This window comes from Chiloscyllium plagiosum, chromosome 47 (genome assembly GCF_004010195.1).
Source record: "Chiloscyllium plagiosum isolate BGI_BamShark_2017 chromosome 47, ASM401019v2, whole genome shotgun sequence".
NCBI classification, from domain to species: domain Eukaryota; kingdom Metazoa; phylum Chordata; class Chondrichthyes; order Orectolobiformes; family Hemiscylliidae; genus Chiloscyllium; species Chiloscyllium plagiosum.
The window spans coordinates 5,985,937-6,002,075 of NC_057756.1; the positions used below are offsets into that span (position 1 = coordinate 5,985,937).

General features: G+C 45.9%; 1 pseudogene; it reads left to right on the plus strand.

Moving 5' to 3' along the window:
• Positions 1 to 16,139, plus strand: part of LOC122544169 — a 67,203-nt pseudogene that overhangs the window by 47,749 nt on the left and 3,315 nt on the right.

The following is a 16,139-nucleotide window of genomic DNA, read 5'->3' on the forward strand; positions in this document are numbered from 1 at the left end:
TAGACAAAGTCTTTTCCCTGGGGTTGGGGAGTCCAGAACTAGAGGGCATAGGTTTAGGGTGAGAGGGGAAAGATATAAAAGAGACCTAAAGGGCAACTTTTTCACGCAGAGGGTGGTACGTGTATGGAATGAGCTGCCAGAAGATGTGGTGGAGGCTGGTACAATTGCAACATTTAAGAGGCATTTGGATGGGTATATGAGTAGGAAGGATTTGGAGGAATATGGGCCAGTTGCTGGCAGGTGGAACTAGATTGGGTTGGGATATCTGGTCGGCATGGACGTTTTGGACTGAAGGGTCTGTTTCCATGCTGTACATCTCTATGACTCTATGAATCTATGCCCAGCCTTAGAGGCTGGGGGGTGACTTTATAGAGATTTATGAAATAATGGGGGGCAGAGATAAGATGAATCGTCAAAGTCTTTCCTCCACACATTTTGAGCCCACTGACCCTTCTTCAAGACTGATGCCTGTTAGGAAAAGATGGTACATGTGCTGATGACAGGGTAGGTGGAGGGGAAAGGGGTGAGCAGATAGGTGGGGACAGAGGCCAGAGAGAGAGAGAGAGAGAGAGAGAGAGAGAGAGATAGAAAGTTAGACGACAGAGTGATAGTTGATAGTAAGTCCAGGGAAGAGGAAAAGCTGGTAATAGGGACAATGAGTAGGTGAGAATGTGCTGTAAGCAACTGATGTTGTGACAGGGTCTGGGCTGTGAGGGTTTGGTAAGGCACATGGAAGCAGGTGTTTCAGGCTGTGAAATGATTGAACTCAATATTGAATCCTGAAGTCTGCAGGGTACCCTAGTGGGAGATGAGAAGCTGTTCTGTGAACTTCACTGGAGAATTGGAGCAAGACGCTGAAGGGTGTTGGGGGGGGGGATTGCAGTGGAGCATGTTTCAGTTTTATTTTAATTGGTCCCAGCTCCTTTCTCACACAGCTTCACATTTTCTGCGATCTTGATATCGTGTGCAAGTGGAACGAGCTGGGCAGCTCTTTCGAGTGCTGGCAGAGACACGATGGGTCGCATGGGTTCCTTTTGTAAAATTCGGTGATTCTACACTGCGTGGAGCAAAACGGATGCTCAGCATTATTGCAAGTGAGGGTTTTATCTGAGCAACTAACACATCAGTGGGAATTTGTCAAAACCGATCAAAGTGTGTCTGGACCAGAACAAACCCCCTCAGAATATATTAAGAAGATAGTCTAGCCTCCAAGTTTCTTCTTATTTCGAAGGGAAGTGACAGACATTGTGTTCCAGAAACACTTTGGTTGGTCAAATTACCAGTCTTGAAGTGGAAGACACTTTATTCATACATGACAGTTAAATTACAACACAACAAAGAAGAAATTGGAATAACTTAACTCTATTGGAAAACTTAACAAAATAATTGATTATTCAACTACTGTACAGTAACTGTTCTGATATAGTAACATCCCATAAACACACCCATGGCAAAGGCAAATAAGTTGTCTCACAGGCAGCTCCCCAGACCAGGAAAAAAAACATCAAGAGAAAACTCTCAGAGAGAGAGAGTAGCAGGGAGAAATGTACTGCAATTTCCAAACCCACTTTCAAAGTCCTAGTAACTGCCACTGAAAACTAAAACCAAAAACCTTGTTTCTAAGGAGCTTCACCCCACCCAGTTAGGATGCTTCTATTGTTCCAAATTTTTTAAAAATCCCAAGGTCTCACAAGCTGTTTACCTTCTTGGTTCTCAGTCAACTGATCTACTCTCTCAACCTTTCTTCATAAAAAAAAGGACAAAAATACATCTCTTAAAGCTATAGTATCGACACGAAAGTGACCCTGTATTTACTTTTCTCTCCCACAGAACAATTCCAGGTCAGAATTGTGGATGGAGACAATAAGTGTTCGGGGAGAGTGGAAGTCTTTTACAAAGCAACATGGGGCACAGTCTGCGATGATGGGATCTAAGTGATGCTCAGGTTGTCTGCACCGAGTTGAGTTGTGGGTTCGCCCACGAGGCGCCCAGAAGTGCCAAATTTGGGGAAGGCCTATCATCGATTTGGCTGGATTCTGTCCAATGCAATGGGTCTGAATCAAACCTCTGGCAGTGCCAGTCAAGCGCCCTGGGTCAGCATGACTGCCAACACAGCGAGGATGCATCTGTAATCTGCTCCAGTAAGTATTCCAGCCATTTCCCTGCGGGATCAGTATTTCCTACGGGAAAGGGCATTGATCAGTTTGTTTTATTTATTATTGTCACATGTACCAAGATGCAGTGAAAAGCATTATACTGTGTGCTATTCAGATTAATTTTATTTTGTGTTTATTCACTCACGGGATAATAATGCTGAGCATCCCTTTTGCTCTGGCCAGCCCAGCATTTATTGCCCATGCCTAATTGCCCAGAGGGCAGTTAATAGTCAACCGCATTGGTGTGGGTCTGGAGTCATATGGAGGCTAGACCAGGTAAGGACAGCGGTTTCCGTCCCTAAAGGACATTAATGAACCAGGTGGGGTTTTCCCCCACAATCGACAATGGATTCATGGTCATCATTTCGACTCTTAATTCCAGATTTTCTTTAAAAAACTGAATGCATGCTCCATCATCTACCATGGCAGGATCTGAATCCAGGTCCCCAGAACATCTCTAGCATGATAGTGCGGTGATATTACCATTAGGCTACTGCCTCACCCCATCATATATTATATAAGTACATCAGAATAATGGAAAAGGATATTACAGCTACAGTGAAGTTGCAGAGAAAGATCAACTGTAAAATATGAGAGGTTTGATCAATTATCTGATAACATCGGAGAAGAAGCTAATCTTGAATCTGAAGGGCTGTGTTCTGAAGCTTTTGTATTTTCTGCCTGATAGAAGAGAGTGGAGGAGAGTATAACTGGGTGGGAGGGGTCTGTGGTTATGTTGGCTGCTTTCCTGAGGCTGCGGGAAGGGTAGTCACAGTCAATGGACGGAAGGCTGGTTTCCATCATGGACTGGGCTGTGTTCACAACACTTTGTAATCTCTCACAGTTAAATTCAATGATTTTTAAGAAAATCTGGAATTAAGAGTCTAACGGATGTGATTGCACTGGAGGGGAATGCAGAGGAGATTCACCACGATGTTGCCTGGGAAGGAGCAGTTCAGTGATGAAGAGAGGTTGGATAAACGCAAGCTGTTTTATTTTGGAATGGAGAAGGTTGAGGGGGTGAACCTGATAGAGGTGTGTAAGATTATGAGGGGCATGGACAAGGGGCGGTGGGGGTGGGGGGAGTAGGAAGCAACTGTTCCCCTTAGTCGAAGGGTCAATAACAAAGGGGACATCATTTTAAAATGAATGTACTCTCTGGGATGAGTACTTGAAGTGTCATAACATGGAAGGCTATGGGCCTGTTGCTGGGAAAGTGGATGAGCGTAGATTTGGTGGGAAAGACTCAATGGGCTGAAGGGCCTCTCTGCACAGTACAATCCATGATTCTATTTATTGCAGCTTTGTCAGGTACAGACCTGATAGTCTGAAGGGCCTACTGTGTACTGTGTCATCTGAGGATCCTACAGTAAATCAGGTTGGTGGGCTGAAGAGCCTACTGTGTACACAGAACATAGAACATTACAGCGCAGTACAGGCCCTTCGGCCCTCGATGTTGTGCTGACCTGTCATACTAATCTGAAGCCCATCCCACCTACACTATTCCATGTACGCCCATATGCCTGTCCAATGACGACTTAAATGCACTTAAACTTGGTGAATCTACTACCATTGCAGGCAAAGCATTCCATACCCTTACTACTCTCTGAGTAAAGAACCTACCTCTGACATCTGTCTTATACCTATCTCCCCTCACTTTAAAGTTGTGTCCCCTCGTGTTTGCCATCCCCATACTTGGAAAAAGGCTCTCCCTGTCCACCCTATCTAACCCTTTGATTATCTTTTATGTCTCTATTAAGTCGCCTCTCAAACTTCTTCTCTCTAACGAGAACAGCCTCAAGGCCCTCAGCCTTTCCTTGTAAGACATTCCTTCCATACCAGGCAACATCCTAGTAAATCTCCTCTGCATCCTTTCCAAAGCTTCCGCATCCTTCTTATAATGCGGTGACCAGAACTGTACACAATACTCCAAGTGTGGCCGTACCAGAGCTTTGTACAGCGCCATCTTTGCTTTGTACTGTACCATCTGATGATCCCACAGTAAATCAGGTTGATGGGCTGAAGGGCCTACTGCATACTGTGTCAGCTGATGATCCCACAGTAAATCAGGTTGATGGGCTGAAGGGCCTACTGCATACTGTGTCAGCTGAGGATCCCACAGTAAATCAGATTGATGGGCTGAAGGTCAGTGAAAGTTTGATGAGGCCTGTTGAACAGTCAGCATAATTCCCTGTACTGAGGGATCTCGGGTCACTTACCGAAGCAGTTAGGGAATTCCAACACTTCCTGAGGAAGTGGTGAGTGTGAATACAATTACAGCATTTCGAAGACATTTGGATCAGTACATGGAAAGGAAAGGTTTGGAGGGATGTGTGCCAGGAGAAAGCAAGTGGGACTAGTTTAGTTTGGGATTATGTTCGACATGGACTGGTTAGCCCGAAGGCTCTGTTACCTTGCTGTATGACTCCATAACAAAGCCAGAGGGATAAGGGTGGGTGTGTGGGAAAATTGAAAGTTACACACTTGGTATAGTCATATCAGGAAGTCAAACTGAAGCCTTGAAGAGCATCCATGGGCTATTGGGGGAGAACATGTTACCACGTTTAGTTTCTTGGTCAAACATCTACTGTTTGAGCTTCATAAATTTGTGTGTCGTCAATGACAGGTGAAAAATGTGTTGCAGGAAAAGTGCAGCAGGTCAGGCAGCATTCAAGGAGCAGGAGAATCGACCTTTGAAGAAGGGCTTATGCCCGAAACGTCGATTCTCCTGCCCCTTGGATGCTTCCGGACCTGCTGCGCTTTTCTAGCAACACATTTTTCAGCTCTGATCTCCAGCATCTGCAGTCCTCACTTTCTCCTCGTCAATGATAGGGCCAATTAAGTATGTAAAAGCTTTGTGTAGAATTTAGAACATCAAGTAGTGATCTGATCAAAGATATTAACAGGAAGACATTGGGTCGAGAAAGACAAGCTATTTCCATTAGTTGGGTGTTCGATAACTAGACAGGGTACAGTCTGAGAATGAGGGCCAGACAATCTCGGAGAGATGTTCGGAAACATTTCCACGCACAGAGGGTGCAGGAGGTTTTCAGCTGCCTTCCACAAATGGCAGTGGATGTGGATTCAATGTTAGTTTTTGATCTGTGAAGCAAAGGCGTTAAGGAGTTAGGGGGCCAAAGGTAGGTCACAAACAGCCAGGATCTCACTGCACAGACATGAGGGGCTGAATGGCCTACTTCCATCTTCCCGTGCCGACAATGTGTGGAGCAGGAGACAGAGCGATAAAGTGCTCCACTGTGGGTGACTGCGGTGCTCCATTTAAACAGTGTGTTATATTCACCCCAGCAAAATTGAGCCTGTGTGTTCCTCAATTCATTTAGAAGCAGCTGTGGTCGAGTTGATATGATACAGCGAAAGTCAAAGAACGGCAGATGGCTCAAAATAGAGTTGGATATTCTGGTTTCACATGCAGTAACCTTGACTGTCTGTGTCAGTTCTGAGTGGGAGATAATGCCAGTATATTGTTTTACATTTATCTGCAGACCACCCACCAAAGCCCATTTTGTCGCTTGACATGAAACGTGAAATCTTCACACCAATGGACACACTCCAATTAAAATGTACTACTCGGAGTTATTATGTGGGGAGTACCTTTTATTTGAAGAAAACAGGAGACAGTTCCTTTGGTGCCACTCAAACCGCTCCCGAAGGGGCGTATAGCATGATCTTCTTCATCCACGATATGGATCTGAGCCACAGTGGGAACTACACCTGTCACTATCAAACAAACAGATCAGGATCGCCTCGAAACTCAAGCAGCAGTGACTCTGTGAAGGTGGTCGTCACAGGTAAGTAAGGGAGAGTGACCAACAGAAACACACTGTCCACTGTCACAATCCATCAGTCCCATCAAACCATCCCCAGCGTCCTGTTCTGTGCCACATTGCAATCAGGAAACAAGCTTTGTCGCTTTGTGACATGATAAACAAAACCAGAAATTGCTGGAAAAACTCAGTTGGTCTGGCAGCATCTGTGTGGAGAGAGCAGAGTTAATATTCGAGCCCAGTGACCACACTTGCGAATTTTGGTTTTATTTATTGTTGTCAAATATACCGAGATACAGTGAAAAGTGTTGTTTCCCATGCTCTACAGGCAGATTGTACTGTACAGAGTCAGGATACAGAGAAGGTGCAAGGAGTGTCATTAACATTTGGAAGGTCCATTCATAAGTCTGATAACAACGGGGAAGAAGCTGATCTTGAATCTGTTCATACTTGTGTACGTCTGCCTGATGGAAGAGGGTGGAGTAGAGTACAACTGGTATGGGAGGGGTCTTTGATTATATTGGTTGATTCCCCAAGTCAGTGGGAAGTATAGTTGTAGCTGAAAATGTGTTGCCGGAAAAGCACAGCAGGTCAGGCAGCATCCAGGGAACAGGAGAATCGACGTTTCGGGCATAAGCCCTTATGCCCGAAACGTCGATTCTCCTGTTCCCTGGATGCTGCCTGACCTGCTGCACTTTTCCAGCAACACATTTTCAGCTCTGATCCCCAGCATCTGCAGACCTCACTTTCTCCCAGAAGTATAGTTGTGGTCGATGGAAGGAAGGCTGTTTGGTGTGATGGATTGGGCTGTGTTTGTGACTCTCTGTAGTTTCTTGCGGTCTTGGGAAAGCTGTCATACCGAGCTGTGATGCATCCAGACAGAATGCTTTCCATGATGCATCTATAAAAATGGGTAAGAGTCATTGTGGACATGCTGAAAATCCTGAGCCTCCTGAGGAAGGAGAGGCATTGGTGCATTTTGTCATGACAAGATTGTAGCGAGGAAAATGTTGGCGTACTTCGGGGGAAGGAGGGGGAGATGGAGGCCAGGGAGAGGAAATGACCATTGGGCAGATATAGGACAGAATAATGTCAGCCTGGGAGGGTGAACTGTTGCTAATGGGGACCAGAATGAGTTGTTTGTGGTATCAGTCCACCTGATATCTGGGGATGAGGCTATGGAGTTGGGAGAAGGTGTCTCATACCTTAAAATTGTTGAATTAGACATTGAGTCCAGAAGGTGACAGAGTTCCCAAGTGGAAAATGAGATGTGACTCTTGGAGCTTGTACTGAGTTTCCCTGGAACTCTGCAACAATCCTGAGACAGAGATGTTTACCAGGTAACAGGGTGGGGTATTGTAGTGGTAAGCAGCTGGAAGCTGAGGGTCTTGTTTGCAGAAAGAATGTAGGAGCTCTGGAAAGCAGTCACCTAGTGCACACATCACTTCCCCAATGCAGAAGAGACCATATTGTGACCAGCAAGTACAGTACATTGAGGGAATGGTTCTTTATAGATTAGATTACATTACAGTTTGGAAACAGGCCCTTCGGCCCAACAAGTCCACACCGACCCACCGAAGCGAAACCCACCCATACCCCGACATTTACCCCTTTACCTAACACTATGGGCAATTTAGCCTGGCCAATTCACCTGACCTGCACATCTTTGGACTGTGGGAGGAAACCGGAGCACCCGGAGGAAACCCACGCAGACACGGGGAGAACGTGCAAACTCCACACAGTCAGTCGCCTGAGTCGGGAATTGAACCCGGGTCTCTGGCGCTGTGAGGCAGCAGTGCTAACCTGTGCCAGGTAAATTCGATCATGGCTGTTCTGTTTCTCAATTGCATTCTCCTGCCTTCTCCCTGTAGCCCCTGATCCCCTGACTAGTAACGAACCTATCCATCTCTGTCTTAAAGACACTCAATGACTTGGCCTCCACAGCCCTTTGTGACAACATGTTCCACAGATTCGCCACCGTGTGGCTGAAGGAATTCCTCCTCACCTCAGCTCAGAAGGTAGAAATGTCAAATACTAGGGGGCATAGGTTTAAGGTGAGGGGAGAAAGTTCAAAGCAGATGTGTGAAGCAAAGCTTTTTGTACAGAGGATGATAGGTGCGTGGAATGCACTCTAAATCCCGTCACTCTGAGGTTATGTGCCTGTGTCCTAATCTTCTCTCCCAAGGGAAACATCTTCTCCATGTCCAGGTCTCTCAGAACTCTGTACGTTTCAATCAGATTCTCCCTCATCTTTCTAAACTCCATGGAGTACAGACCCAGAAACCTCAGGCTCTCTTCATAAGACATGTTGTTCATCCCCAGGATCTTCCTTGTAAATCCCACGTGGACCCCTCACAGTCCAGCACATCCTTCCTTAGATATGGGGTCTGAAACTGCTCACAATGTTCCAAATGTGGTCTGACCGGAGCCTAATACAGCCTCAACAGCACAACTCTGCTCTTGTATTCTAACCCTCTCAAAATGAATGCTAACATTACATTTGTCGTCCTAATTGCCAACTGAAGCTTCCTGTGAACCTGAAGAGAACCTGAACTCGGATTCGCAAGGCCCTGGGCACTTCAGACTTATTCTATTTCGACAATAGACTATGCCTCTATTCTTCCGACCAAAGTGCGTATTCTCACATTTTCCCACACCACGTTCCATCTGCCACTTCTTGACCCACTCTCCCAGCCTGTCCAAGTCCTTCTGCAGCCTCCCCACCTCCTCACCATTACACGACCCTCCACCTATCATTGTACAAACTGCACAGATAGAAAACATGTCCTCAGTTCCTTTGTGTAGATTATGAAGATATGGTGTGAATAGTTGTGGTCCCTACACTGACCCCTGTGGAACTTCACTAGTCATCGGCTGCCATCCTGAAAAAGACCTCTTTATCCCTACTCTGTACTTGCTGCCAGTCAGCCAATCCTCTATCCATGCCAATACCTTGCCCCTGATATCACAGACTCACATTTCACAGCCTCCCTGTACAGCACATTGGCTGTGACCTACTGGAACTCCAAATAGATTACATCCACTAGTTGTCACCTCCTTCTAGATTTAAACAGCTGTCGAGGCATACAACATTGAAACAGACCTTTCAGTCCTACTCATCCATGCTGGCCACGTTTCTTAAACTAAACTAGTCCCACTTGGCTTGCGTTTTGCCCTTTCCTATCCATGGACCTGCCCAAATACCTTTGAAATGTTATAACTGTACCTGCATCTGCTACTTCCTCTGGCAGTTCACTCCACATGCACACTGCCCTCTGTGTGCAAATGTTGCCCCCGTCAGGACCCTTTCAAATCTTTCCCTGCACACCGCAAACCTATGCCCTCTAGTTTTGAACTCTGACACAACACTATGGCTTTCAAGAGGTTATTTTGTCCTGTGTTTTGTTTTGAAGAGAGGTTGTAAGGCAGAGGCGACTGGCCAGCTACTGAAGACCACTTGAGCAAACAGCGTGAGGCCTTGGGTATTTTTTGAAAGGTGGAACAATGGAAGCAACCTTGCTGTGGCCAGCTCTCACAGACCAGGATGTCCAGGATTTGGTTTAGGTTTGAGGTTTAGGCTTAAGCAGAAGCTAATGGGCTCTCAAAGGAATTGGAAGCTTCAATGAACATCTCTTGGCTTTTACTTTCTCTGAATCTTCTCTCGATGTGTTTTACCTCATGGATTGGAGAAGTGCATATGAGAATTTGTGTCTGAATTTACCTTTTTTTGCCAAGGGGTGTATTTATGGAATGTTACTGTATTGGGACAGTTAATTAGTGACAGGCGCAGTGTCTATTATTTGGTTAAGTTTACAGTTGAGTTAAGGTATTCTAAATTCCTCCTCTTTCTTTCTTTGTGTTTTAACTAGTGTTTAAATAAACTGTGTTTTATTAAACTTCGAGTAGTTTGACCAGCCGCATTGCATCCGGAACAGATTCTCTAAAATTCATTCACCTTCAAAGCAAGAAAATGTTGGGGTCTAGATTACTGCCTTAAAATATGTTGAGGGGGTCTGATCTGGTCGACAAGAACACCCCCCACCCCAGGTACAAGACCTTTCCCATTCACTTTATCTATGCCACTCGTAATTATATAAATCGCTGTCAGGTCACCCCTCAACCTCCTCTGTTGCGGGGAATTAAGTCCCAGTCTATTGAGCCTCTCCTGATAACTCAAAACCTCCAACCCTGGTAATGATTTTGTAAATCTTTTCTGCCCCCTCTCCAATTTAATAATATAGACTTGATCCAAATACGGTTGGTGAATGGGACGGATGCGTGTTCCGGGAGAGTTGAACTCAATTACAAGGACATTTGGGGAGCAGTTTGCGATGATGCGTGGGACCTTCGGGACGCGGACGTTGCTTGTAAACAAATGGGCTGTGGACCAGCCAGATCAGCCCCAGGGAGCGCTCAGTTTGGCGAGGCCACTGGAACCTTCTGGTTGGATGATGTTGAGTGTAAGGGGCATGAGTCACACTTGCTCCAGTGTCCGTCGAACCCAGTTGGAAAACACAACTGCAACGCAGGAGAGGCAGCGGCTGTTACTTGCTCAGGTGTGTTTTGTGTCATTCAATTGTTCCTCTTCAATGTAACCAAGATATTTTGAAGGGAAAGATAATCGCCGAGAACTACACTGATGATTATAAATACATGAAAACGTGCATAATTAAAGAGTCATAGAGTCATATAGCACAGAATCAGGCCCTTCGGCCCAACACTGCAATGCCCACCCAGATTCTTAAACTGAACTAGTCCAATTTGCTTGTGTTTGGCCCATATCCCTCTAAACCTTTCCTATCCATGTACCCATCTAGATGCCTGTTAAATGTTGTGATTGTACCCACCTCTATCACTTCCCTCTGGCAGCTCATTCCATACACGCACCCCGCTCTGTGTGAGAACATTGCTGGTCAGGTCCTCTTGTCTTATACTTGTACCCTCTAGTTTTGGAATCCCCTACCCTGAGGAAAAGACCTTGCCTCCTCACCTTATCTATCCCCCTTGTGATTTCATAAATCTCTGGAAGGTCATCCCTCAGTCTCCGACGCTCCAGGGATAAAGATCCCAACCCATCCAGCCCCTCCTTATAACTCAAACCTTCCAGTCCCGGCAACATCCTCATCAAGTTTTTCTGCACCCTTTCCTGTTTCACAACATCCTCCCTATAAGAGTGACCAGAATTATATGTGTTCTGAAAATGACCTCACCAATGTCTTGTGCAGCCATAACATGCCATCCCAACTCTAACACACATTGCTCAGACCGATGAAGGTGAGTGTGCCAAATGCCTTCTTAATGACCCTGTCCACCCATGACACCAACAATGTACCTGCACCCTCTGTTCAATAACACTCCTCATGGTCCTACCATTAACTGTGTAAGTCCTGCCTTGATTTATCTTACCAAAATGCAACACCTCACGTTGATCAAAATTAAACTCCATCTCGCACCCCGAACCCCATTGGCCCAGCTGATCAAGATCTGATTGTACTCTTAGACAACCGTCTTCTCTGTCCACCACCCCACCAATGTTGGTGTCATCTGCAAACTTACTGACCATGCCTCCTAAATTCTCATCCAAATTGTTGAGATAAATGACAAACCACAGTGGACCCAGCACTGATCCTTGTGGGACACCATTGGTCACAGGCCTCTAGTCTGAATAACAACCCTCTACCACCATCTTCTGCCTCCTCCTATCAAACCAATTTTGTAACCAATTACTTTCCCTCCCTGGATCCCATGTAATCTAGCCTTACTAACCAGTCAACCATGTGGGATCTTGTCGATACAGTAAGGTGCTGGGTGCTATGAAGAGAATGTCAACTATTCCACGCACATCAATTTGGAGTCATAGAGTACAGAGGAGGCCCTTCAGCCCATCTAGTCTGAGTGGATCTATGTTTTCCCATTTTGCCTCACTAGTTCAACAGCCTTAAATGTTATGACATTTTGAGCCCAATTCCAAGTAATTTTTAAAAGTTGGGACATTTCCCACCTCAACTACCCGCCCAGGCAATGCATTCCATACCCCCACACCCTCTGGGTGAATTTTCGTCCCCTCAAATCACCTCCAAACCTTCACTTTAAATTATTGCCCCCCTAGTTATTGACCCTGTGCCTGAAAGGAACAGAATCCTCCAACCGCTAAGCAAAGTGCACATAGTGTAATTGGTTCCCACGTTACCTTTGAGCTGTGCCTGATCAATGAAATGATTTGTTGCGATAATGTGAGTCCTCAACACCGCCATAGGCTTGCTGAATCACTGATGCTGAGAAATCAGAGAAACTCAGACTAACACAAGTGGTCCCCAATTCTTGTGCCTCACCCCTCATTCCTGCTATTGCAAATTAAAAACCAACCTCAGTTTTGATACACAGAAACAGAAAACCTCACTTTGTTATTGCACATAGACACACAGATAGAACATTCCCCCACTGGACAGCAGCACAGGCTCTACCGAGATCAAACTGACCTGCGTCGACCCACAGAGAAGAACATTGGGAGGGGCAGTGGTGCGTTTTACTTTTACATTCAGTTACCAGATGTGGGCTTTATTGCCCATCCCTAATTGCCCCAGAGGGTGGTTCAGTGTCAACCACATTACTGTGAGATCTGGAGTCACATGTAGGCTTAGATCCGGGTAGAGACAGGTGAATTCTCCTCCTCTCCCCAGGGTGAGGGCATCGCTGGCCAGGCCTCCATTTATCACCCAACCCTAATTGCCCCAGAGGGCAGTTAAAAGTCAACCACATTGCTGTGGGTCTGGAGTCACATGTAGGCCAGACCAGGTAAGGATGGCAGATTTCCTTCCCTAAAGGACATTGGGAACCGGAATTTTCTGACAATCAGCAATGCTTTCATGGTCGCCATCGACTCTTAATTCCAGATTTTTATTCAATTCAAATTCCACTATCTGCCATGGGAGGATTCGAACCTGGATCCTGAGAACAACAATAATACCACAAGGTCATCACCTCCCGTTACATTGGTAAATTCGTAAATCAGGAGAGTTTTTCGACCATGGTCATCATGCAATACTTAATTTCAGATGTTTTAAAATTTAATTCAATTTGCTTCTGTCTCACAATGTTCAAACATCTGAATGGAAGCAGAAGAGACAAAAAAACTATCGATGACGCAGCCTCACCTCTCAAAACGACACGTTCATTAAAAAGGAATATGTTTATGGGATATGGAGAAGACCATTGAGCCAAATCCGTCATTCAATAGCTGACCTATGGCCTAACGTCATCGACCCGCCTTTGGTTCCTATTCACTTAATGCTTTTGCTTAACAAAACCTTACCTCTCTCAGATTTAAAACTAACAACTGATCCAGCACTCTTTGTAGAAGAGAGTTCCAACCCTCTTCTACCCTGTGCGTGTTAATGTGCTTCCTAACCTCTTCCCCGGCCCGAATTCTCAGACTATCTCTCCCTAGTTCTAGAATCAGTAACCAGTAGAAGTACTCTATGAAGTTTATCTTAAGAATCTGCAATATCTTAAATCCGCTTCCCTCCTTTAGATCCGATTGCACTGCGATTCATGAATGGGACGGACAAGTGTTCTGGGAGAGTTGAGCTCTATTATAACGACAGCTGGACAGCCATCTGTGATGATGGTTGGGACATAGATGATGCCAATGTCGTTTGCCGTCAACTGGGCTGTGGGCAAGCCACGTCGGCTCCAGGGGGTGCCCACTTTGGCATGGTACCTGCAGAGTTCTGGTCATATACAGTCAAATGTAAAGGGACTGAGTCTAACCTCGTCAAGTGTCAAACAAGGTCAATGGAAGGAGACCACTGCAGATCAGGATCTGCAGCTTTTGTTATTTGCTCAGGTAAAGACCGAGTCACATGACTTAAGTAACATTTGTGTCACACAAGTCCCAGATAATGAACATCTCCAATAAGAGAGAATCTAACTATGGTGTTCAGTGGTATCACCATCACTGAATCCTTCCCCATCAACATCCTGGGGATTACCATTGAGAGAGATTGTAACCGTAGTCCTTTGATGTTGAATGTTGTTACCATCCGTGGTTCAAGAAGGCCACTCACTATCGCCTTCTCAAGGGGACTACCAGGAACACGTCACAACAGAAATCTTCCTCTTGCAACAACATCAATTGTTGGAGAAACTCAGCAGGTCTAGCAGCATCTGTGGGGAGTGAGTCAGAGAAACAGAGTTGCCATTACAGGTTATAAAGTGCTGGAGAACCTCAGCAGGGCTGGCAGCCTCTTGGGAGAGAGAGAGAGAGACAGAGCAAATGTTTCAGGTCCTGTGACCCTTCATCAGAACTGATAGTAACCTGGAAAATTTGTTTGGTATTTGTGCTGAAGAAGGGAGGGTTTGGGGATAAGGATTGAGCAGATAGGCAGAGATGGAGCCCAGAGAGAGAGGGAGAGCCAGTTAGACAGACATAGGGATGGATAATGATAATCCTGGGAAGGGAGGAGAGCTGATAGTGGGGACCGTGAGTAGGTGAGAATGGGTTGATGGTCATGTGAAGGTTGGGTAGAGGATATCGAAGGAGGTGTATCAGACTGAACTCAATAATGAGTCTGGAAGGCTGCAGGGTCTTCAAGGGGGAGATGAGATGCTGTTGTTCTGAGCTTCACTGGAGCACTGCAGCAAGACTCTGAGATGGGAATGTTGGCTGGAGGATCACGGTGGGGCACTGAAGGAGCAGGTGACTGGAAGCTCAGGATCAGTTTTACAGACAGGGCGTAGGTGTGCTATCGGGCCACCCAGTCTCATTTCCTTTTCTGATTAACCTGCTCAGAAACATTCAGCTGCATTGCTGGATTAGATGGGGACTTGGACCAAGACTTTCTGGCCCAGAGGTTGGAATCATCCCTTATGATATTACAACACACTTTTCAACATAATATGCCAAAGATTTTACATTTGCTGAGGAGAATACCAAACATCTCCCAGCCTTAGTGTGTCAAAGTGCTTCCTAACCTCTCTCCTAAATTAGGACTGGCCCTTATTATCCCTCCAGTGAGGAAGCAGGCCATTCAGCCCATCGAGTCTACACTGACCCTCAAAGAGCATCCCACCCAGATCCTCTGCCCTACCCTATCCTTTGTTTGGAGGAGCCAGTGTTGGACTGGGGTGGACAAAGTTAAAAATAAAAACAACAGATTATAGTCCAACATGTTTATTTGGAAGCAGGAGCTTTCAGAGCACCTGATCAACCACCTGATGAAGGAGCGGTGCTCCGAAAGCTAGTGCTTCCAAATAACCCTGTTGGACTATAACCTGGGGTTGTGTGATTTTTAAGTTTGTTCTACTCTGTCTCTGTAACCCTGCATTTCCCATGGCCGACCCACCCTAACCTGCACATCTTTGGACTGTGGGAGGAAACCAGAGCACCCAGAGGAAACCCACGCAGACACGGGGAGAATGTGCAAACTCCTCACAGGCAGTCGCCCGAGGGTGGAATCAAACCTGGGTCCCTGGCGTTGTGAGGCAGCAGTGCTAACCACTGAGCCACCGTGTCACCCAGCTTGGCTCTCTGCATAACATAACCCCTCAAGTCCAGGTATTATTGTTATAAACCAACGTTCCACTCCCTCCAAAGCTAATCTAACCTTCCTCAGGCTTGGTGTCTAGACCTGCTCCAAATGGGGTCTATCCAGGGTTTGGTTTTACTGCAATAGAACCTCTGCATCCTTGCACTGCAGTTCTCTCGATGGAAAGGCCATCATTCCATGACCTCTCTTCAATGCCCAGTGGGAATTATAAATAGAAATGTAGGGACAGACTGCACGTTGAGTCTTTCTTTTCGGGTCTGTCTGACGGAGCAAGGTGGAGTGTAGGAGATGTGGGTGGTCTGTTTGGAATGCTGGTGAGATATTACAATAGCACCGCTTGATGTAATGAGAAACCTCCTCCCAGTCTGTGAGATCTTGTTCTCCTGGGTGCTGCCAGGCTTATGATAATAATTTCAGTTCTGCATGTGCATCACAGAGCATGACTTCCATAAACTGGGATTAAAAACAATAGTTACAAAATGAAATTGATTGTTTGTTTGAATTTCTGACCACGATCCAATTGTGAAAGTAATATCATAAAGAGATACAGCACGGATACAGGCCTTTCGGCCCAACACGTCCAGGCTGCCCAGGTTCCCTGAACTGAACTAATTCCATTTGTCTGTGTGTGACCCACATCCCTCTAAACC